Below are 22835 nucleotides of genomic sequence, written 5' to 3' on the forward strand. Positions count from 1 at the left end.
ATATATATATATATATATATTAAAGAAAATCTTATGTTCTAGTTTGAAAGGAAGCACTTAATAAAAATAGAACATTAAAAGACCACCTGAGATTTCTCCAACATATCATCATATATGTGACTTTGTTAACTAATTCCTCTTGCCCTTCAACGTTAATCAAAATGGACAATTTATGATTATGGCAAGAGACTTGTTCCATATCCGTAGTCAATTTTTAGCTTTCGTATTCATATTGGGGATTGATGCTATATAAGCTGACAAGCCTCAACAATTCTTGGATATCATAAACGCTCATAAGATCATAATTCACAACCCTCTCCTTCTTTACTAGGTGTTAAGTCTAATTTCATGCTAAAAGATATGGGAAAGCTAGCAATCCAATTGTTGTCTTTCCCATTCTTTATCTCCCTTCTGTTGCTTACCCTCCCAACAGGATCTCTCCAAGTTGGTAAGGCTTTGTTTAGCATAAATATGGAACAGCAAAAATCTTTTATTTATTCATTTAACTTGAATTTGAGTTTAAATTCAAAATTTTATATTTTAGAGGCGATTCTAAAAAATTTAATAGTTAGAACTTATTGATATAATCTATTTTACTTTGTTTACGTGCGAATTTATTTACACGTAGAGATCCAAATGAAAAATTATAAGTTAATTTGAAAAATTTATTCTCTTGTTATATCATATATTAACAATTTACGATTACATGATGGTATATTTGCGTATATTTTTTTTTCTCAGCGGATGAAAAAGAGTTTGATTATGGTGAAAGGGGTCCTGATCGATGGGAAGAACTTGATCCGGAATGGAGCACATGTAGTACTGGATCGATGCAGTCACCCATTAATTTGCAAGATGAAAAAGCTGAAGAAGTTTCCTATTTAGGGAAACTTAACAGAACTTATAAGCCTTCCAATGCCACTTTGAAGAATAGTGGCCATGATATGGAGGTAAGAAAGGGAGAAAAAAAAAAAATTTAACCCTTGTGCCCGTTGCAAATATATAATAATTTTATTTTACCTATATTAGGGTTTTATGGGGTTGCAATCCTCTCGATATATGTAAATTTTCTTCGATATTCTTTGTTTTGTGTATGCAGTTGGAATGGGAAAATGGTGCAGGAACTTTAGAAATAAATGGAATTGAATATGTTCTCAAACAGTCACTGGCACACGCCTTCTGAGCACACAATCGATGGCAGGAATTTTTCTCTAGAGCTGCATATGGTTCATGAGATGATGGAAAGATTGCTGTGGTTGGGATTTTGTACACAATAGGAAGTCCAGACTCTTTCTTGTCGTCTGTAAGTTCTACATAAAAACCACCATCTGATCTCTCTTTAATTACTTCTCCAAAATATCAATCTTCATTGTTGTGTTTTCCATCAGCTCACAGAACATTTAAGATTGTTAGCTGGCCCCAAAGAAGCAGAGACAGTGGTGGGTATTGTTAATCCAAACGACATCGAGACAGGCACAAAGTATTATAGATACATGGGATCTCTAACAACTCCTCCTTGCACAGAAAATGTCACCTGGACTGTTATCAAAAAGGTTTGCCTAATTAATCACATCATCAAATTCTTCTGTTATATAATTTTTTTTCCTTTCTTGAAAAGATTACTGAACCCTTTATTAATTAATCAATTTCAAGTGAGAACTATCACTATTGAATGATGCATACATTTTGCATAGTCATTTAGATCTAATTTCATAGCCATTTTATTCTATTATTAGTTATTTTTAGCTAATTTCATTAGTAAATTAGTTAGTTTTTCATAATTGTCGATTTTGGATTAATTTGTAATTTTTACTTTGTTTTGTAGGAAAAATGGTGTTTTTGAAGGACTGAAGAGAAATTTTGCCATTGAAGAGTGACTTCTACAGCCAAAGATGTCAAAAAACAAGTTTTCAAGCTGAAATATGCATTGACCAAATTGTGCATAACTTGCCGCATAAGCTATGCAGATCTGCATAAGGAGAAAAATCACTGTTCCAATACCTGCCGAAATGTGCATAAGGAGACTGCATAGCTTATGCACATTCACGCCTCCCTTATGCACTCTCACGGAATTGTGCATAACCTATGCACCAAGTCATGCAGTTTCGCATAAGTGAACCAGAACCAGCCGAAAACTGCATAAGGGACTGCATAACTTATGCAGTCCACTTATGCAGTCCCATAAAGAGTTCATTAATGAGCTGGCAGAAGATTCCCTCAGATAATTCCTCCTAGAACACACCATTTTAGGGCTCCATGTCAGAAAAATGCTATAAATAGTCTCATTTCCCATTTTTAGAAAGGGAGAGACAAGGAGCAGAAAAGGAAAGGAGAAGAGAGGCAGAATTTGAGGAGTCACTTTCACCTTCCACACCATTTTCAACCAAGATTTGCAGATTTCTTTCTTTCCTTACATTTTTCTACATTTCTAGTGTTTAATTTCTTATTTCTTAGCTTAGATTAAAGCTTTATTTCCTTATAAACTCATAATATCTTGTAAGCATTATGGATATTGAGTAGTTTACTTTTGATTCTGGAGTAAAGGATATAATATTTGAGATATTTTGTGGATTTTGATTGGGTAATCCATATTTTGTGGTCTTAATGAGTTTTATTCATTTCTTGTGTGCTTAATGACATGCTTAGTGTAGGATCCCATTAAGTGATGTTCTTAATCCATGGTTGAAGCACCGAAAGGAGAAAGCCTTGTGATAGATAATCAAGAAATTGGACTTAATTAACTTAGACCTAGAAATAGGCTAAGGATTAAGAGGATTCACAGATTAATTAAAGAACTTAATGGGTCTTAATTAACTCTAAGTCCACGAAAGCAGGATTAGATTGATTAAGGCACTCTTTGTCTCACTCGAAAGGGAATTCAAAGGATTTAAGAATTAATCTCCTTAAAACCCATAAGTTTCATAAGATTGGATAACCAATTTAAAATCCCAAAATAGCTCGAATATGAAATCCCGAACTCCGGAATCGCTTTTTTTATCATTGCTAATTTTTAATTGAATTTAATTGCTTGCCATTTTAAATCTTGCCATATTTGAACTTGCTTATTTCAATTTAATGAAATTTTAGTTTAGTTAATACATTGTTAGATAGATTATTCATTTTGCACATATAGATTTCATACTCCAATACCCATTCAGTCTATTGTTTTAATTTTGAAATTAGTTCAATTTAGTCAACTTTTTATATCAAAAATTCAATCATTAACACAACTCCTCGTGGGAACGATATCTTTTCTATATTACTTGTACGACCCATGCACTTGCGGTTGGGCCACATCATTGAACAAGTGGGATTGCTTCGCGTAGCGGTTCATTATGTGAGTTCTATAAATTCCTTGTGTGAATCTTCTTCTTGATCATATGTATATGTATATATGGTGATGATATATCTGATAAATATGTTATGCAGGAATCTGGCACAAATGCAAGACCAATCCAACCAACAAATGGACGATTAGTGCAACTTTATGATCCAGATGAAGATGAAGATGAACATGAAGATGAAGATGATTGAAATCTTTGGTTTATTCAATTTACTTGTTATTAATATTAAATAAAAGGGGAGCTGTTCCCCTTGCCATTATTTCTTAATTTCCTTCGTTCCTCATTCTTGTTGGTTGTACTTGGTTATAATTCTGGATTTCATAATAATAATATTAATAACATTAATATTAATATTAAGCATCATCTGTTATTTCTTTAATTTTCTTGCAAAATCTTTTAAACCCATCAACCAAATACATAACATAAAAACATATTATTAAAAATTTTAAAAAATTATAAATACATAACATAAAAACATATTATTAATTTATTCACCCTAAACAACGTCCTTACCACTAAGTAGACATCATTAATCACTCGTAATCAATCAAGGCTACAAAACAATCAATATGGCCAACACAATTTTAATGTTTTTTTATGTATATTTATCTCATATTTAATATATATAGTAAAAAATTGAAGTTATGGGAAAATTTCGAATTTCACCTTTCCATAAAATCATCACCATCTTAATGGTCATATAATAAATTCTATTATTAAAAAAGAAATATCAGTTTTAACTGGGTCAGGTTTATCTTGACAGTCTATGGATCAGGATTTAATTGAAATTGATTTTGCCAAATTTTTTACGATTTTCCATTATTAATAAATTATAAACAATAAAAAGAAAAAAGAAATTTTATTTGCTATTAGATGGAGTGCCTAGCACGTATAAAAATTTAATTTAATTTAATTATTTTTTTAATTCTCATATTTAAAATAAAAGAATTTAATTTTTTAATTTAAAAAATTATATATATATTTTTAAAATAATTAAATATTATTTTATAAGAATTTAATTAAATTCCTTTTTTTAACAAATGATTATTAGAGATTTAAATTCTTTTATATTTCCTTTAAAAATTTTCAAAATAAGAAAAAAAAAAATCATATTCCAGGCCTTGGAGTTTCCCTGTGACTTCCATTGCAATCTGTAATTTTCTATCAACGGCACTTCATAGGTTCAAACAACTAAAGTAATTAAATTCTTAATTGATAATAGTGATTATGACTGATATTTCTATGAGAAAGGTCTGCCATAGTATTGCAATATTTTAGATTTTGTTTCTACATGGTAAAATATGTGACTTCGACACCTCCCATGGACTTCTGGTCATTGCGTGTTATGACCAGCTGAATTGGGATCCATTTAGAAACAGAACTTTTTATTTGCCTTTCTCTTTTAATTTTGTCTGCAAAGAGACAAAATTTATTTTTAATTTTATAGGGATATTTTAAAACTTTAATAAAAGATTTTAGTAAATAAATTCAATTTTTATATTTTTTAATTTTAAAAAAAATCAAATTCTAATAATTCATTAAAAAAAATATTAGATTTAATAGTAATGTTTTTTTATTGCTAAATGTATAAAATTTACTCTTATAAATTTATAGTGGCAATATATAAATTCTTGCACTGTTATAAAATTGTGACCGTATATATTTTATAATAAAATTATAGTTACTAACAAAAAATATTGATTGCGATAATTATTGTTATAAAAAATTTTTAATAATAAAATAATTGATGTCATATTTCTTTATATATAATTAAAAATAATTATTTATATTGTTGCTGTATATTAATTTTTATAAATAATAAAACTATTATTGCTGTAAAATTTTTATTATTATTTTTATATTGATTGTAGTGATTACATATTTTCATAATATAAAACTTACACAAATCGAATTCTTTCAATCCATTGCTTAAAAAAAGAAAAAAAAAAAAAAAACGAGTGGCTTGTGATCTCATCTATGATCAACTATATTGGGTTCCCAAATAAAACTCTCACTATAGCTCCTATTGAAGATAAATAATAGGAAAAAAAAATGCACATTGAAGATGTACGCAAAAAGAAAAGTCTTGATTTCATGCAAGTTATAATTCTATTCGAGGTAATTCAAAGTCTTGTTATCTTAAGTTAAAATTCCAAATGATTTCTTAATTAAAAGGTTTTTTTTTTAATTAACTCGACTGTAATTCAAAGAGTGGTTAGAAAATAAAGCCAGATCATGTGAGAATTGACACATTCTTTCCAATAAGTAAAAGAGGAAAAAAAATATAATTAATTATTTGATATATAGATTGAAGTTTATAAGGGCCCAAAGTTTGAATTCCACTTGACCATCAAAAGGGAAGTTTTACATTATAATTACAAGTGGTAATATATACTCAAAATTTAAAAAATAATAAAAAAAATTTCTAAATATTACTATTTTTATAATTATACTCTTTATTTTTTTTTTTTTATAATTGCATTATGAACTATTGGCAATAGTGCAATTATATCGTACCATTAACCGAACAATATATGATGGTTATTAAGTAAGAGGACTATATATGAAATTAAGTTGCGATTTAATCTTGATTAAGGCAAAATTATGGTGAAATTAATTCTCGGTTTAATTTTCTTCTCTGAAATAGAAATTAATTAGTGATTGAACATTAAAACGTTTGACACATTATCATGTAGTTGTTATTGAAAAAATCTAAATATATAAATAATTACCAAACACTTCAAATTTAGCAATTGAGACTTTAATTGCCATATACTGATTCTTTTTAATATGATTTAAATATCAAAATTAAAATAATTAGATTAAATTGTAATTTGTAGGATTTAACATTTGAGCATAAAATTTGTAGTAACTAAACATCTATGAGTAGTCCAGTATCGAGATTGGGATTAACTCTAATATTATGTTTTTTAATAAAAAAGGAAAGATATTTTATTAATTAAAAATATAATACACAATTGAAGTACAAATTAATATATTGTATTTTTTATAAATAAAATTAATTATTCATATAAAACATAATATAAAAAATTAGAAAATCTAATAGTTGATTGATGTGTGTGTCCGCAAGTATACGAGCCGTATCAAGTAATAAAGTGATAAGTAAAGTATCATTTCCATGGGGAATTGTGTTTGAGTAGTAGACTATGGTTGTTTTGATTATTTAGACTAATGGCAATTTATAAGAACTAAATTTACTAAATGCAGCAATTTAAATAGAAAATAAAGAAAATGGGTAATGGGTAATGTAAATAAAGTCTTAATCTAAGCAAAAATTAAGTAAATTAATAATGGGCAAGCAAAAACAAAGACTAATTGATACTAAAAGTGATTCCAGAATTGGAGTTTATGAATTAAATCTATTAGAATTTGTCTTGTGTCATCCAATTTTAAAAGAAAATAGAGTTTGAAGGTGATTGATTCTAAAATCCTTTGATATCTTTTTCAAGTAAACCAAAGAATATTTTAAGAAAACCAAACCTGCTATTCATACGATATTTGATTAACTTAAAACCCATTAAATTTTGTAATCAATCAATGAATCTTCTTAAAATCCTAGTTTATTTCTAAATCTAGGTAATTTCAAGTTCTAATACTTGATTATCTATCAATGATTTTCACCTTTTGGTCCTTCAATTAAAGATTAAAAACTAGACGCAAAGGGATTCAACATTAGGTAAGTCATAAAGCACACAAGGAAAAGAATCAAAACTCATATTTATATAAATCTAGATAAAACTCAATCCAAATCCACAAATAAATTCAAAACATTATAACCCAACTCTGAAATCTTAGAAAAACTATTCTATTCTAACAAAAGAAACATAAAAATAGACTAAGAATAGAAAAACCCAGGGGAAGGAGGGCCCAAAACTCTGAAAAACTACAGGTGGACATCACTTGGCAGCAGTTCTCTAGCAAAAATAGTGTGCTCCTTCTCCTTCTTATTCTTTTCTTGCGTTTCTGTTCGTTGTTCTCCCTTTCTCCTCACTTTTTCTTGTGGTAAAAACTAGAAAATGATACTTTTATATGGCCCCAAAAGTTGCCCTAAAAATGGATAAAAGCCAAGGAGTGGATAGGAAATGAGGTGTAAAAATATCTAGGTCAGCAAAGCTGTTCACATTCTGGGCAATTTGCTTAGGGTACTGCTTACCCTAAGCAACATCTTCAGCAATTTTCGGCCTCTGCATGCACTGTCTGCTTAAGGTTAAGCAGACCCTCAGCAAATCTTGGCAGGTTTGGGATAAAATGAGTTTTTCTGCTCATGTTTGACTTCCAGTTTGATCTGAGTTGCACCTTAAGCACTGCCGCTTGCCCTAAGCAGGATCTCAAGCGAACCCTAAGCAAATCTCGGTAAGTTTATGGATGGAAACTTGAATGTGTTGTATTTAAGCTGTGCTTGACTTGCGACTTGCCCCAGGCTTAAGGTTAAGCAATGTAACATACCCTGAGCAACATCATAAGCAAAATCTCAAGCAAATTTCGGCCAACTTAATCTTCTAAGGCTTGATTTTTTCAACTTTCCTCCATGCTTAAAGGACTCCAAATTTTTTCAAATCACTTCCTAATAAACTCATTGACCCTCAATTTGCCACAAAAACCTATTAAAAATAACAAAATTATAAAAATCAAATATAAAGTAACTAAAGTTAACAAATAAGCTAAAATAAAGCTAAAAACATAAAATATACTAAAATATAAGGGCAAAATGGATGCAAAACTACCCTAGAATGCCTAATTGAAATGAGTGCAACAAATTCCCCCAAACTCAAACCTTTACTTGTCCTTAAGCAATTAAAAATAATTAATGTAATTGGGGTACCTTCCTTTAAATTCATGAAAACTACTTATCCAAACTCTCAAGCTTACCATTAGCTACCAACAAATCATATACCCACTTTCAAGGTACAAAGAATTTGATTCTTACTAAAGTTATCACCGCTTAGCCTTGGGTCAATTATCTATATCATCAAGCCCAAACCAATCAATCACAAAGAATAATCATACCTAAATAGACTCTAGAGCAGTCCATAAACTAAAGCATCTAAAATATTAATGGAAGTAAATGAATGGATGAATGATATCCCAATCCTATAGGCAATTCTCCTATTCAAATCTCCACTAATGTAGCAAAACACCATCAAAAGATCAAAAGAACTTTCAAGGATTGTAATAAGGCTAAGGGAGCGATAATGAGGTTGACAAGGAAAGGATAAAGGTAACAAAACATGAGAATAATCAAATTGTTAAAAGATCGAGAAACACAATTTTTTTTCTCTCTTTTTTTTTTCTTTTTTTGAAGAATTAAATGGGAGAAGGAACTTTACAACTATTAACTTTAAAACTATTTACCAATGCTAGCATATAATTTTGAAGCTTTTGGAGAAACTACATAAATAACATTGACTTTGAATTACAATTGTCCCTTTTAATTCACCCCCAAACTTATTTCTTTGTGTACTTGGGTGGTGAATTACTTTACATACCATAATTGAATTTGCTAGCATTTTTACTTTAGTCACCTCTCCCAACTAATTATTATATATTTTTATTTTTCTTTTTTTCTATATTTTTTTCTTTTTTTTCTTTTTTTTTAATTTTATTATTATTATTTTTTAAGTGTATCTATCACTCAAATAATTATTCTCATGAAGGGTAGGTAAGTGTTTGGGTTTACGGCTAGGCAGTAATGTGGGTTTCAAAGAAATAAAAGGGATAAATGTAGGCTCAAATTGATTCCAAAGGGAAATTTTAAAGTGAGGTTAGCTAAGGCTAAAATGTGGGTTTAAAATCCAAAGAATGCCTAGATCATTTCTTTCTCAATTGCATGTTATGATTTTCGCCTTTAAAGGTTTAGAAGGATTGTTCTAGGATTGGTGAGACATCAATTAGTTACTTCTTACCCTAGAGTTTTCTCTAGGCACTTAAACTCAGTGCAATTGATTGGGTAGCCCTTGGCTAAGAAGGTATAAACTAAGGTAAGAATCTAATAACCTTGCACCTATCCAGAACTTTTAATGTAACGCTCTCACTTTAGGTAGTCCATACATTCTACTGTTCCGATGACTAATGTCTGTCCGGACAGCCAGGATGACTGGAACTACACTCCAACTAGAGTGAGGAGGCATAAATTGACTGAATAAAGACCAAGAAAAATTAAAGAAAAATAAAAGAAATGAATTGCAAATAAGTTAAACGAGCCAGTCACAATGATGGGTGATCAGACGAAGCGATCAGAAGACGATTCTTGACCCTGATCCATGAGGAACCCTAGGAAAATAATTTTTGGGACTCCAATGAATAGTTATTGAAGTCTAAATGACATTAAAAATGCCAAAGAAAATTCAGAAAAATTTATTTATCGGTACAGACAAAAAATAACTTGTTGAGCCTAATGAAGGGCATTTTGGTCATTTCAACCCTAGAGTTGAATTTTGACCTAAATGTCAATTAAAATGAGAGAAATTAAAAATACATAAAATAAATTAAAATGATGAATGATAGAAAAAGTAAAAGAAAAGAAAAGAAAAGAAAAGAAATAAGCTTAATATATATATATATATATATGTGATGCCATAATGACATCATAAAAAAAAGTGGCAACCAATGGGAATTCAACACCCCATTTATAAGAGATAAGGAAGAGCTAAAATTGATTAAAAAAGAGTTTTCTTCTTCTTTTTTGGGAGCCATGGCCGAACCTCATAACCTCGCTTATTCCATTTTTTTTCTTTTCTCAAGCTTGATTCTCCCTTTGTTCTACCATAAAACCCTAAACACCCTTCAAAAAAATTAATCCCCACACCAAGAGGAAGCTTTTGATTAGTATAAAGTGAAGAAATTCTAAGGTTTTCATAAGTAAAAAATTGAATTACAAGAGGTTAGTGCCTAATCTCATTATCTCTTTTGTTTAATGCTTGATTTAGACTTAAGAAGAGTTGAAATTACTTGAAATAAAAAGAAAATGACAACTTTGTGAGGAATTAAATTTTTGGCAGCCATGAGAATTGATAGGATTTTGATGACATGAAGGTTATACTAATTGTTACAAGTGTTGATTAACAAGTAAATGTGATTAACATGTTGATTTACATGTGGTGTGCATAAATTGAGACCTTGAGTTAGGGTTTGAATTAATTTTGGTACCTTAGTGTTATGACTTGAGATTGATCTTGTTGAGACTATTTGTTGAACATTTGAATTGTTATGAATGATAAATTGTAGTAGGGAGTAAGGAGGATGGAATATTGGGAGTGCTTCTTTTATGCAGGAAATTCAAACCTATGAGTCTAGTGTCTTGTTTGACCTATAAATGATGTTGTGTGACTCCAATTGGTGTGAGGCCAATTGGAGGTGAAACTAGACTCAAAATACCCCATTTTTCATGAAGAAACCCTGCTCAAATTCTATTAAAATCTTGGTCAATTTACTATCCCAGTCCAGGCATCCAAACACTGAACCCAGAAAAATGACCAAATGAACAGCCTGTTCATTTGGCCATAACTCTCTCTAGAAAGGTCCAAATGACCTGAATTTTATACTATTAGAAAGATTAGACATAGGACTACAACTTTTATTTAGAACACCAAGCCCAAAAATGTCTCTAACCAAATGAAATTGTTGACTTAAGTTAGGATACCAAACTAACTTGCACTATTCTGCCTAGAAAATCCTAGACTAAAGCTCACCTGACCAGTTTTGGCAAAATGGCCATAACTTGGTCTACAAAAACCCAAATCTAATAAAACCAGTGGCAAAATTTTTATAAGACATAGGTCTACAATATTGGTCTTTTGACCAAAATCCAGAACCCAAAGGAACTAGGTCAAATGGTTAGAAAATTTTAGCACATCAAAACCTGAAGTTTAACCAAACTACACTTGACCCCAGAACAGACTTTAAGTCATATCTCCCACTAGGAAGCTCAAATTAGGATAAGCCATACTGATCTGGAACCCTAAGAAACAGGGCTCCAACTTTCTTTTAGACTTGATCCTCAAATTATGAACATAAGAACCTTAAAATGAGAGTCAAAGTTTCTTACCTGAACATGAATTTTGGTAGAACGGGGTACATGAGTCCAGGCCAGTGATTTGGCCATAATTAATTCTACAAAACTTGAAAAATTGTAATAAAAATTTCTGAGTAACTATAAGACATAGGGTAACAACTTCTATGAAATACCTTAGGCTAAAAATGACTATAACATGACCAATTAATTAGACAAAGAAAGACTCTAGAAATTGCCAATTTTTGGACCTTGAGAAAGGTTCATAAAATAACTTAGCATATGATATGAAATAAAATAGAATACTTTGTTAAGCATAAAATGACATGAATTAATGAAACTATAGGTATGAAATAACATTATTTTTCCCAAAGTACACCTAGACTCATTTATATAGCTTGGATCGATTGGTATACCAATTAGGGACTACATATTGCAGTACTGCCCACAAAGATAATCATTGACAGACAGTATATATCTAAGATGATTGTTCTACTGGCTTTATGCCTGCCCGATAGCCATAGTGCCAATTTTCATTATTACTAGCTTATGCCTGCCCGCTGGCCTTGTGCCTGACATAACTGTTGTATACTAGGTAGACATACGGATGTCTGACTAGTATACTCCCGTGTATCTAGTCTTTATAGTCTGTCATAGGTTACTTGCACACAGATAAAAGCAATAAGCCTTAAATATAAATAAATACATGAGAAAATCATTAATATGAATTTTGTAAAACTGAATATAAGGTATATGCACAGAAAAGATCCCTATTAGCTTATTTACTTCCAAAGTTCTAGAAAACATGTAAAAGATTTTAAATATATGAAAATTGATATTTATTTATAAGGTTATACATGAATTAATTATTTTAAATTGTTTAGTTATTTTTCCTTATTTATGCACCACTAAGCGTTATGCTTAGCGCGTTGGTTCTTACCACGCATAGATACTGGAGACCACCAGCAGCCGCAACAGTAGCAGAAGAGTACAAATAGAGAGGATCAGATCTGCTACAGGGTCGGTGTCACTTCACTTGTTCATTTTGGGTAGGGCTTATGTGTAATTAAATTTTGCATTTTGGATCATTATACATAAGTAAATGATGTAAATAATTTTGGATTGTATATAAATTGTAAATTATTGTATATGTAAACTTTATATAAATGAAATGTAATTTATTTTCTTGAAATTGATATGAGCATGAGAAGTGATATGATGAAATGGATATAAATTGTTTTAACAGGTAACATGAAACCCACCATGCACTAATAGAACAGAGAGGACTCTATCTAGGTCTCCATAAAAATGAAATGGGATTAAAAAAAAATTTTTTTTCTACAAGTTAGATAATAAAATTAAATGGATATTAAATTAATATTGTAAACGATAAGATGGATAAGGTGCTTCGGCACCGAATGTAGCACACCTTGCTTGGCTAAACTGTAGACGGGTGAAGGGTGTTACATTTATTGGTATTAGAGCAAAGGTTTAGGCGTTCCTAGGGATAGGTAGACAGAAAGATATAGTGTGCATAACATGCATGAGCCCTTATTTAGGAGTTGAGGTGACACTAATGCAGATATGTTCTTTGTTTGTTTTATAGGATTGATGGAGTCCGATACTTCAGAGGAAGGGTCTTATAGACCAGTGGAGGAGGAGGAGATTGGTAGTCATACATCTGTCCGCAGTCAAGGATGAGACAGGAGAGAGGAGTCATCCCAGGTACAGCGGGTAGAACATAGCAGGCATTCCTGGAGCAGATGACTCAAATGCTCCGCCAGTTTACGGGAGCCACCCCATAGCCTACACAATGGTCTCCACTAGAGAAGTTAAGAAAGAATGGGGTTGTTGACTTTATGGGCTGAGCATTGGCAAGAGCGGACTGAGAGAGTGCTGAAGCAGCTACATTGCACTCCAGAGCAACAGCTAGAGTGCGCTTTGTCATTATTACAAGGGGAAGCCTACCAGTGGTGGGATACAGTGTCTAGAGCGGTACAACCGATGGAGTTTACTTGGGACTTCTTCTTGACTGAGTTTAAGAAGAAGTATATTAGTTACATATACTTAGAGGCTAGAAGGAGAGAGTTTCTAACCTTGAGGCAGAGACAGTTAACGGTCTCTAAGTATGAGAGGGAGTTTGTGAAGCTGGGTAGATATGCACGGGACGTAATGCCTACAGAGACAGAGAGGTGCCGTAGGTTTGAGGATGGACTGAATGATAATATCAGAATTATAGTGACAACACATGGGTATACAGATTTCTCCAGGCTAGTGGCTGCATCACTAAATGTAGAGAGAGTATGAAATGAGGAGCAGTCTAGGAGAGATAGACAGCGAAAGAGGAGTTTTGGACAAGGTCAGTCCAGTACACCAGTTTCTGAGGGAAAGAGGCCCAAGGTTTCCCAGGGCCAGGGCCAGAGATAGGGGTCTCAGTTTACTAAAAAAGGAGGACAATCCAGAGTATCAGTGGGGAGTTCTCCAGGCACAGCAGTAGAGGGATTCACCTCCATACCATTATGCACCTACTGTGAGAGGAGGCACCAAGGAGAGTGCCGATTGTTGACCGGGGGATGCTTCTGATGCAAAGCTACTGACCATTTTCTATGGGATTGTCCCCATAGGAGTGTTCCCACTGCCCCACCACAACAGAGAGATCTGCCCCCGCAGCTCAGAGGGGTAGATGACCTGCGTGGCCAGAGGTGATGGGTACATCACAGAGACTAGCTTCTGAGACCATTGAGCGACCCGAGGCCCGGGTAGCACCTCATGCATATGCTATGAGGGCACAGGAGGAGCCAGAGCTGGCAGATGCTGTCAAAGGTATATTTTTCATTATAATGTTTTAGTATATGTAATATTATACCCTGTAAATGAGATGAGAAAAGATAAGTGCATAATTAGTTGAGAATAACAATGTAAAACCAGAACTAGTAAAATAGATTAAAGAGCTAGTAGTGCCTTGACTATTTACACCGAGTAAATTTCGAGGACGAAATTTTTATTAGAGGGGGAGAATTTTAACGCCCTCACTTTAGGTAGTACATACATTCTACTGTTCCGACGACTAATGTCTGTCCGGACAGCCAGGATGATTGGAACTACACTCCAACTAGAGTGAGGAGGCATAAATTGATTGAATAAAAACCAAGAAAAATTAAGAAAAAATAAAAGAAATGAATTGCAAATGAGTTAAACGAGCCGGGGTCACAGCGATGGGTGACCGTATGGGGAAGCGACTGTGAAGACATTTGCGGACCCCAGACCCATGAGGAACCCTAGGAAAATAATTTTTGGGACTCTAATGAATAGTTATTGAAGTCTAAATGACATTAGAAATACCAAAAAAAATTCAGAAAAATTTATTTATCGGTACAAATAAAAAATAACCCGGTGAGCCTAATGAAGGGCATTTCGGTTATTTCAACCCCAGAGTTGAATTTTGACCTAAATGTTAATTAAAATGAGAGAAATTAAAAATACATAAAATAAATTAAAATGATGAATGATGGTAGAAAAAGTAAAAGAAAAGAAAAGAAAAGAAATAAGCTTAATATATATATATATATATATATATATATATATATGATGTCATAATGGCATCATAAAAAAAAGTAGCAACCAATGGGGATTCAACATCCCATTTATAAGAGATAAGGAAGAGCTAAAATTGATTAAAAAAGAGTCTTCTTCTTCTTTTTTAGGAGCCGTGGCCGAACCTCATAACCTCTCTTATTCCATTTTTTTTTCTTTTCTCAAGCTTGATTCTCCCTTTGTTCTACCATAAAACCCTAAACACCCTTCACAAAAATTAATCCCCACACCAAGAGGAAGCTTTTGATTAGTATAAAGTGAAGAAATTCCAAGGTTTACATAAGTAAAAAATTGAATTACAAGAGGTTAGTGCCTAATCTCATTATCTCTTTTGTTTAATGCTTGATTTAGTCTTAAGAAGAGTTGAAATTACTTGAAATAAAAAGAAAATGACAAATTTGTGAGGAATTAAATTTTTGACAGCTATGAGAATTGATAGGATTTTGATGACATGAAAGTTATACTAATGGTTACAAGTGTTGATTAACAAGTAAATGTGATTAACATATTGATTTACATGTGGTGTGCATAAATTGAGACCTTGAGTTAGGGTTTGAATTAATTTTGGTACCTTAGTGTTATGACTTGAGATTGATCTTGTTGAGACTGTTTGTTGAACATTTGAAGTGTTATGAATGATAAATTGTTGTAGGGAGTAAGGAGGATGGAATATTGGAAGTGCTTCTCTTATGCAGGAAATTCAGACCTATGAGTCTAGTGTCTTGTTTGACCTATAAATGATGTTGTGTGACTCCAATTGGTGTGAGGCCAATTGGAGGTGAAACTAGACTCAAAATACCCTATTTTTCATGAAGAAATCCTGCCCAAATTCTGTCAAAATCTTGGTCAATTTACTGTCCTAATCCAAGCATCCAAACACTTAACCCAAAAAAATGACCAAATGTTCATTTTGGCCATAACTCTCTCTAGACAAGTCTAAATGACCTGAATTTTATACCATTGGAAAGATTAGATATAGGACTACAACTTTTATTGAGAATACCAAGCCCAGAAATGTCTCTAACCAAATGAAATCATTGACTCAAGTTAGGATACCAAACTAACCTGCATTATTCTGCCCAGAAAATCCTAGACTAAAGCTCACCCGACCAGTTTTGGAAAAATGGCCATAACTTGGTCTACAAAAACCCAAATCCAATAAAACCAGTGGCAAAATTTTTAAAAGACATAGGTCTACAATATTGGTCTTTTGACCAAAACCCAGAACCCAAAGGAACTAGGTCAAATGGTTAGAAAATTTTAGCACATCAAAACCTGGAGTTTGACCAAACTGCACTTGACCCCAAAATAGACTTTAAGTCATATCTGCCACTAGGAAGCTCAAATTAGGATAAGCCATACTGATCTGGAACCCTAAGAAATAGGGCTCCAACTTTCTTTTAGACTTGGTCCTCAAATTATGAACATAAGAACTCTAAAATGAGAGTCAAAATTTCTGACCTGAACATGAATTTTGGTAGAATAAGGTACATGAGTCCAGGCCAGTGATTTGGTCATAATTAATTCTATAAAACTTACAAAATTTTTAAGTGACTATAAGACATAGGGTAACAACTTCTATGAAGTACCTTAGGCCTAAAAATGACTATAACATGACCAATTAATTAGACAAAGAAAGACTCTAGAAACTGCCAATTTTTGAACCTTGAGAAAGGTTCATAGAATAACTTAGCATATGATATGAAATAAAATAGAATACTTTGTTAAGCATAAAAATGACATGAATTAATGAAACTATAGGTATGAAATAACATTATTTTGCCCAAAGTACACCTAGACTCATTTATATAGCTTGGATCGATTGGTATACCAATTAGGGACTACATATTGCAGTACTACCCACAAAGATAATCATTGACAGACAGCATATGTCTAAGATGATTGTTCTACTGGCTTTATGTTTGCCCGATAGCCATAGTGCCAATTTTCATTATTACTAGCTTATGCTTGCCCGCTGGCCTTGTGCCTGACATAACTATTGTATACTAGGTAGACATACGGATGTCTGACTAGTATACTCTCGTGTATCTAGTCTTTATAGTCTTTCATAGGTTACTTGCACACAGATAAAAGCAATAAGCCTTAAATATAAATAAGTACATGAGAAAATCATTAATATGAATTTTGTAAGACTGAATATAGGGTATATGCACAGAAAAGATCCCTATTAGCTTATTTACTTCCAAAATTCTAGAAAACATGTACTAGATTTTAAATATATGAAAATTGATATTTATTTATAAGGTTATGCGTGAATTAATTATTTTAAATTGTTTAGTTATTTTTCCTTATTTATGCACCACTAAGCGTTATACTTAGCGCGTTGGTTCTTACCACGCATAGGTACTGGAGAGCACCAGCAGCCGCAACAGTAGCAGGAGAGTACAGATAGAGAGGATCATATCTGTTACAGGGTCGGTGTCACCTCACCAGTTCATTTTGAGTAGGGCTTATGTGTATTTAAATTTTGCATTTTGGATCACTGTACATAAATAATGATGTAAATAATTTTGGATTGTATATAAATTGTAAATTGTTGTATATGTAAACTTTATATGAATGAAATGTAATTTATTTTCTTAAAATTGATATAAGCATGAGAAGTGATATGATGAAATGGATATAAATTGTTTTAACAGGTAACATGAATTCCACCATGCACTAATAGAACAAAGGGGACTTTGTCTGGGTCTCCATAAAAAAAATTTTTTTTTCTACAAGTGAGATAATAAAATTAAATGGATATTAAATTAATATTGCAAACGATAAGACAGGATAGGGTGCTCCGGCACCGAATGTAGCACACCTTGCTTAGCTACATTGTAGACGGGTGAGCGGTGCTACATTCAATCCATCAAACCCTTCTAAAAGTAAGCTCAATTACTCTTCAAAGCAACTTTCAATCATCTTAGGACAAGGTAAAAATTTATTTTTATGATGTATATGATCCTAAAATGAATGCATAAATCAAATTAAAACTAAGTGTAATCTATATAAAAACTATATGCAAGTGTATGTGTATAGTTATATGTGGTATAAGTATAGTGTATGGATTAACTATGTATGAATGAATGAAATGCAATAAATGAATGAATGAAAATGCTCAAAAAATTTAAAAAAAAAAAATTTGTAAAAATTTTGCCCTCACCCCCAAACTCAAATGAGACATTGTTTTCAATGTCTAAAATGAATGCAAAGATGGGCAAAATTGTGTAAATTAATCAATTAATGAAATATATATAATTGAGAATTATATCAATATAAGCTCAAGAATTCCAAAATTAAGCTCAAAATGATATTAACAATGAAGCCTTAGAGAGAAAAATATGAAAAAGTATCCCAAATGTATGAATTTACACTGCTTAAGAAATTGCTTAAGATGTTGCTTAACATGTTGCTTAGGGTAAGCAGGATTTGCACATGGTTAAGCAAAATCTTAAGCACTGGTAACATGCTAAAGTCATTAAGAGTAGCAAGTAAGCCATGACCTCATGATGATGTTGAACATATTTAGCTTAAGGTAAACTGTGTCACTCATCAATATCAACAAAATTAGAACTGAATAAAAGATAAATTAGAAAATAATGTGCAAGAAGAGGAAAAAGTATAATGAAATAAGATCTAACAGTTAAATAAAAAATTAAACCAAGAAGCATTCACAAAATAACTATATTCATATCAGAAGATAAAATAAAATAAAATAAACTAAAGGAAATGAATGCGAATATAATCATAAAAACTAATTATCAAAGTTTGAAGATTAAAACAAACAGATTACAAAATAAACCTAAAATAGAAACTAAAACTAAAATGAAGAACTAAAACTACTACTAAACTACTGCTGTTGTTCAGGCTCTGCTGTCAAGGCTTTACAGTTGTTCAATCTGCCGGTGGTGGGTCTACTGGTGGCACAAGGGATTTTACTGGGATAAGCACAAAATTACTTAAGGTTAAGCATGACTTGCATAGGGTAGTTGCTTAGGTTAAACATATAGCAATTACTGAACTAAAGATTCTGGGTAATGCTTAGGACCTGTACAAATTTGCTTAGGGTTAAGCAGGATTTGCATAGGGTACAGCTTAATATCATCAGCAAATTTCGGCAAGTTTTAGGAAAAATTGTAATTTCACTTATCAAAAATAGTCCAAATGCTATGGAATGCTATCATGACCCTCAGCAATTATCAACTACACATAAACACCAGAAAATTTAAGAATTTAAGCTCATCATCTCTCAAAAACTTATCAAACATGATATAAACATGTGGGAATTGAAAGACAAATAGCTCAAATTAGGCACAAATTGTAGATTACCCTTGCAAACTTAATGAAATGATCTTATTCCTAAGCTTATACCCAAAACACATTTTCAGCAGCATTTGAGACAAATTCCAAGCATTCAAAAATTGTAGAAAAGACATAGAAATTGACTTTTTAAGCAATATGAACAATAGCATGAACAATAACATAAATAGTAACTTAAACAAAATTATGAAAATTCTAAGAAACTATAAAAACTATATATGCACTAAAAGGTAAAACTCAATAAACACTATTTTTGCACTTCAATAAAGCTCACATCAGTCCTAAATATCAAAATTGATCATCATTCAAGTTGCATTTCATAAAATTTACACAAGACATATCTTTAAACATGTGTAATCAGATAGATTTTCTATATCAGCAAGTTAACACAAGTTTAAATGTGTTACTGTTCACAGGGACTGGATAAATGCAGAAATTTGCTTTATACTTACTTTCTTCTCAATTCTTTCCCTTTTTTGGTACAAGTCTCAATTTGCCAAACCTTCATGAATAACCTACAAAAGATAATCAAATGTCACTTTTGAGTTAAATGGGGTAAAAACTAAAATAAAACTTTAAAATTTTAAAATTTAAATAAATGAAAAATAATCAAACTATAAAAATAAAGCTTAAGGTGCCTCCCAAGAAGCACTTGTTTAAGGTCATTAGCTTGACCCCTTCAGATATGCTAATCAAAAAGTGGCTTCCTTCCATAATAATTATCATATAATATGACAAATGGATCTTGATGTAAAGTGCCCTTAAGATTGGCCTGATTTGAAGCAAATTTCCATGTAGCATGAACAACACTTGGAGTTGAATTACATGCTTGGGTTGAAGAAAGCTTTAGCTCATGGAGGATATAAAATAATGAAGGAGGTATCCATGAGTGTAATGGCCTGGCCCACTAGTGATATTGTCCGCTCTGGGCTGAAGCCCTCACGGTTTTAAAACGCGTCAATAGGGGTTACGAACCACCAACTTATAAACCCAGCATCTCTCCCATGTTTTGTCGATGTGGGATTTGCCTAGGGTGTTACAATGAGAGAAAAGGGTCTTTTGGTAGTGTATGTGAAAGATCCATCAATGAGCTCAAGTTGATGGTTTTATCAATTTCCTCAACCACCAACTTCATTTCTGACTCATTTCCATATAAGCCCTCTTCTAATGACCCTCCAAGGATAAAAGAGTTGGTTTCTTCAACGTTAAGTTCTATTTCTTCTTCAAGTAACTCATTTTCTTATGGAAACTCTATTGGTGTTTGCTAGTTTTTCAACCACCGTAAGTGCACAGATCGCTAACAAGTAATAAAATGATGAGTGAAGTATCGTTCCCACGAGGAATTTAACTAGTAAGTATCAGGCTACACGATAATTTTGACTGTTTAAGCTACCAAATATAGATGGAGAATGAGTTTAACCTATTTTAGATGCTGAAAGAAAATTTTGAATTAAACTATTTATAAAAGCAATTCCAGAATTAAGATTTCACACTGCAACCTTACTATGGATTTTAATCTTGTCTATTCATCGGATTGAGAATAGTTGCTTTGATGAAAATTAATCCTAGGATATCCTAAGTCCTCTCTCAAGGCACTTAAGGTGCATTTTAATTAACCTAAACCCTACTTTCATAGTGATTAAATTAATTAAAACCCTTTAAGATCTATGATTAATTTTGAAACTCCATAAAGGTCATCAGTCTATCTCTAGGTCAGATTTCCTAGGTTCAAGATCTCGATTTTCTAATATTAATCTTTACCTTTCAGTCCTTCAATTAATATCTGCAATCAATACTAAGTGGGTACCAACACATAGCATGTATTAAGATCACAAGAAATTGAATCAAAGAACTAAACTCAAATCCAATAAATAAAACTCAATATTTATCCATAATAATAATTACAAGTGCTACTCTTCTAATTCTAGAATAAAGGAATTACTCACTCATGGTGAGTTTAACAAACATAAAGAAAATAAAATAAAAGAACATAAAGAGTCCGCTTAGAGAAATAGAACAAAAGAACCAAAGAGGAATGACTGCAGTCTTAATCCTTGTGGGACTTCAGCTAAGGATTTCCCTTCTGTGCTAGTGTTTTACTCTTCAAGACGGTTGCAGAAAATGCAAGTATGAAAAGTGAAAACTCTTTCTGTAACTCTCCAAAAAGCTTCTACAAAAGGGTTGAACTAAAAAAGCTCTCTCTCTGCTGTCATTTTCTACTTCTATTTATAATAGCTAGTCTAAGGTTAGGTCTTTAGAATCCCAAAAGCATTAGGAGTCTGTTTGGAGTGTGTAAACAAGAGCTGGAATTTAGATTAAGAAACTGGCTGCCACATGGTACACGGCCTGTGTCTCACTACACAGCCCAGGGCCGTGTAACTTACTGGAGCTGAATGGTTGTGTCTTGCATTGGCACAGGAGTTTACATGGGTCTGCGCTAGTCACACGGGTCTGGTTACACGAACTGTGTTCTTCTATTCTTAGAAAATTCTTCAAGCTTGTGCTCGACAGAGATTTACAAAGGTCTCAATGGCTTACACGAGTCTGATTACATGACCCGTGTACTTTTGCTTCTTCTTTGGCTCTCTGGCTTTCTTCTGGTAGTAGTTTACACGGGTTTGTGGCTTTGGTTACACGACCCGTGTAATGTGTATCAGTAACTTTTCTCAATCCTTTGGCCTTTCCAAGTTTCCTTCCACACTCCTATGCCCTGAGATTTCACCTAAACACCTGAAATGATGCAAGAAATATGGAATTTAGAGCTTGGCAATGGAATTTACAGAAGTTAATGAAATTAATGGTTATGCATGAGATTACCATTCTAAATCCTATGAAATATTATACAATTGTACTTAAAAACATCTATATAATACAAGTGCATCAAATATCCCCAAACTCAAACTTTTGCTTATCCTCAAGCAAATCAAAACTCTTTTTTAGAACACTTTTTAGGGGAAAACTTAGAAACATAACCATAGATTCAATATGCATATAATTGAACTCCTTCAACCTTCATACCAATTCCCTTCCTTCAAGGCATAAGGGCTTCAATAGCTACCTGCTTAAACCTTCATACTTTTTATGGAGTTTCAACTAATTATTCCTCTATGCAAGGCTATTAATAAATCACAAATAACCTGTTTTATCAGGATAGACTTAAGAAATACTTACTCCCTCGAATTTGCATCTATTATGGATAATTGTGAGGGAGTGACTCAATTCCAACTCCATAGGCATATCTTAATTTCTGTCTCTACTAATGTAGCATACACTTTTCAAAAGATCAAAAGGTCTTTAAAAGGGTTGTAATGGGGCTAGAGGATAATGACTTGGTTGCCAATGAAAGGTTTTTAGGGAATGTAAATATGAGGATAGCATGTATGCATAAAATATCACGTATACTAAGTTTATTCACTGATTTTGTATGGAGAGGAGGGCCTTTTGTTTTTTATAGTGCCAAGCATTCTTCCATGATACTTATCTTGAGACTTCTTCTCTCCTTTTTTTTTTATGTGTCACGACCCAACCTATGGGTCGGACCA

At 32.3% G+C, this 22835-nt stretch overlaps 1 pseudogene; it reads left to right on the forward strand.

Moving 5' to 3' along the window:
• The first annotated feature begins 360 nt into the window (after positions 1 to 360).
• On the forward strand, positions 361 to 3701 carry LOC110653799 (alpha carbonic anhydrase 7-like; annotated as a pseudogene).
• The last annotated feature ends 19134 nt before the right edge of the window (positions 3702 to 22835 follow it).

This window comes from Hevea brasiliensis, chromosome 6 (genome assembly GCF_030052815.1).
Source record: "Hevea brasiliensis isolate MT/VB/25A 57/8 chromosome 6, ASM3005281v1, whole genome shotgun sequence".
Classification (NCBI taxonomy): Eukaryota; Viridiplantae; Streptophyta; class Magnoliopsida; order Malpighiales; family Euphorbiaceae; genus Hevea; species Hevea brasiliensis.